The sequence below is a fragment of the Trachymyrmex cornetzi genome, unplaced genomic scaffold (assembly GCF_001594075.2).
Source record: "Trachymyrmex cornetzi isolate Tcor2-1 unplaced genomic scaffold, Tcor1.1 scaffold958, whole genome shotgun sequence".
NCBI classification, from domain to species: domain Eukaryota; kingdom Metazoa; phylum Arthropoda; class Insecta; order Hymenoptera; family Formicidae; genus Trachymyrmex; species Trachymyrmex cornetzi.
In genome coordinates this window covers 111,822-114,737 of record NW_017300309.1, presented here as the reverse complement: position 1 = coordinate 114,737, position 2,916 = coordinate 111,822, and the positions used below count along the sequence as shown (strand labels likewise).

The 2,916-nt window shown below is 35.4% G+C and overlaps 1 long non-coding RNA gene across 1 annotated transcript; it reads left to right on the top strand.

The window, feature by feature from the left end:
* Positions 1-1,396: 1,396 nt before the first annotated feature.
* Positions 1,397-2,827, top strand: LOC108769834 (uncharacterized). The gene is made up of 3 exons (XR_001940562.1): positions 1,397-1,610; positions 2,465-2,548; positions 2,728-2,827. It is a non-coding gene; the product is annotated as an uncharacterized LOC108769834 (long non-coding RNA).
* The last annotated feature ends 89 nt before the right edge of the window (positions 2,828-2,916 follow it).

Here is a 2,916-nt window from a genome sequence, read left to right as displayed (position 1 = left end):
TAAGATAATAAATTTCATAATAAATTCTTCTATCTTTATTGAGTTTGTAATGTTTACTTATGTTACATTTTGTTACAGGATATTCATTAGTTCTTAAATTATTTCAAAACGTATTTTTTCCTGTAAACTTTAAATCAAAATAAAATATCTGACGAGAATGCTGCTAACATAAGTTGGTTGGAAACAGCAGTTTTAAATTTACCGCTTGTTGTGTGACGTCACACTTCGACAATTTTGATTGGTCGCATGCGCGTGAGCATATCCTTATCCTTATACCATGTTTGTACCCTCTCTAGATTATTTTAAGTTCAAGGGAGACAAATGTTCTCCATGATTGTAATTCTTTACTTTTTCTTGTTGAAGAGACAAGTGAGCTTTGTAAACCTCTCACAAAATAAAGTTTTATTTGTTTGTCATTAAAAATACGGATTTCGTTATTTGTCGGAACACATTATTCCCACAAACAATTATCGAACGTTAAATAAGGATGATATGACACCCGGATACGGTGGTCATTTCTCATTTTGTGAAAATTTCCGAGGGACAGAATCAATTACCGTGGGTGTACGTGCACACGCACATACGCATGCATCGGCGGAATCCGCGAAAGAAATAAATTTGCGCAACAGAAAACGACGGAATCGGCGGAATGAAGCTACGACCAATCACGAACGTTCCGCCAATTCTACATGCGTCAATTCCGCACCTTGGGATCGCGCCATAATGCCTCCGGCACACCAACGCGATGTTTGTCGCGCACGACACGCGATGTCCAATGAGTGTACAGCTTTACCGATGTTCTCATTCTAAAGATATAGGCCCTGCGCACAATGGAGGAAATATTAGGAACAGAAATAGATATTAAAATTTTAACCTATCAGATACCAGTTGCATCGGAATAGACGGTTTCTGATAGGTTGAAATCTTAATATCTATTCCTGTTCCTAATATTTCCTCCATTGTGCACAGGGCCATACTCTCATTGGATTTCGCGTGACGCGCGCGACGAACATCGCGCTGGTGTGCCGGGGCCATAAGACGTTCAGAGGATCCTGCTACTGGAGATCGATTCTGTATCTCGAAACGAGGTGAAAATTATAAAAGTGAGCGAATTTACTAGAATATTGACAATTTCATTGGTCAACATCTAGTATGTTTGCTCACTTTTGTCATTTTCACCTTGTTTGAAGATACAGAATCGACCTCCTGATACAAAAAAGTGAATATTACTATCTTTAGAGGGCAGTAGTGCGCTGGGCAATAGTTTGTGAGAAAAAGGTCCTCATGTCTCATGTCCTCTCTCAGGTTTCTCTGCTGGTACTGCTGGTAAGTTACAGGTTACGTTTTACGTTACGGGGGGGTGGTCGCGTTGCGGTCGTCAGTTGGTCGTGTCGTGTCGCGATTACGGACCGTCGTGGCGCCTTCCTCGTCATTCCTCTGTCCTCGTAAAATTTTTGCCAATTCTGTATTGCTCTATGGAACGTCTAAATAGTGTGCTTTTGATGTGACGTGTTATATATTTATGTATATATATATCTATTTTTTTTAAATTATTCGGCGTAAGGTTGGTGTTATTCGCGGTGGAAAAGACGACGCAAAAAATATTGCAGGTAAATAATCATGCGACGCGTTCTCGAGATTGTTCGATATTTCACCGTACTGTAAAATTTGAGAGGTTAGGGTTAGGTTAACGTAGCATGTCATGGTCTACCATGCCATGTCACTTGGTATGACCGGAATCGCTGCTTCTCTCGTGATTAAAATAGGTATCAATAAATATCGCGACGAGGATTTTCTTTTTGTTTGGTTTAGAATTAAGTCTGATCGTTTATTAAGTCTAGTCATCTATATAGTCCATGATGCATCGTGGTTGCACTCTCGTCTCTATGCACGGTGAATTTGTCGGTGAATCGACGCGACAGCTCGATCGCAACCTCACACAACCTTGAATTTGCATTAAAGGATTATTGCAACGACGACTCGATTCTCCTCGAGAAGAGTTTTCACTCTTCACTCGCTCGATCCCAAGATGGATATTTGAAACGAGTGTAATTGCTATAAATTCGATTCAGAATGATGTCAATATCAATTGTAACAAAGCATGAGTATATCACTTAACATTTATAAGAAATTATATTTAACGGCTATATAAACAGGAAGATACGTCGGGGATAATCTTTAAAGACTTTCATTTCTACTTACAAAATTTGTTTACAACATGATAGGTATATTTTTTTTCATAGAGAAGAAAAAAAAATCCTATCCGAGTTTGATAGACAATGTTAATTGATATATAAATCAATTTTTATGAATATTATTTATATAATTAATTTTTTACTATTTGTATACAATATATTTATTGTATATATGTGCAACAAAGTTGATTTTTATAAATAACATTTTGCAGGGCTACTTTGGTTCATATTAATTTACATTTAATTGCAATAAAGTCTTATGTTTGCAGTGAGAGAAAATGATGCAGGATGAAGACTTGGGTAGCTCAGTGAGAAAAAATATTTTCAGTCAAGGGATAATAAGAATATCACAGGTTAATATGAGTTTATAATCCTTTATATAAACACTTTATCTATATAATATTTAATATTTAACTATATATATATAATATTTAATATTTTATATAATATACACACAATTATTCAGTTTTATATTTTCTTCTATTAAAATACCATACTATAATTTATAAAATCTCTTTTTCTTCCATTTCAGATATATCAAAGATACCTAGATCTATGGACTCCTCATGTAATATCGCGTTGGACATTTGCTTTATTCTTATTAGTACTTTTTATTCTACGTATATTTATCTCTCAAGTACGGTATTTTCTATTAAATTGTGTGCAAACTTAGTTCTTTACAATTGTATCACACGGTACTACAGAAACACTTTCATATTTA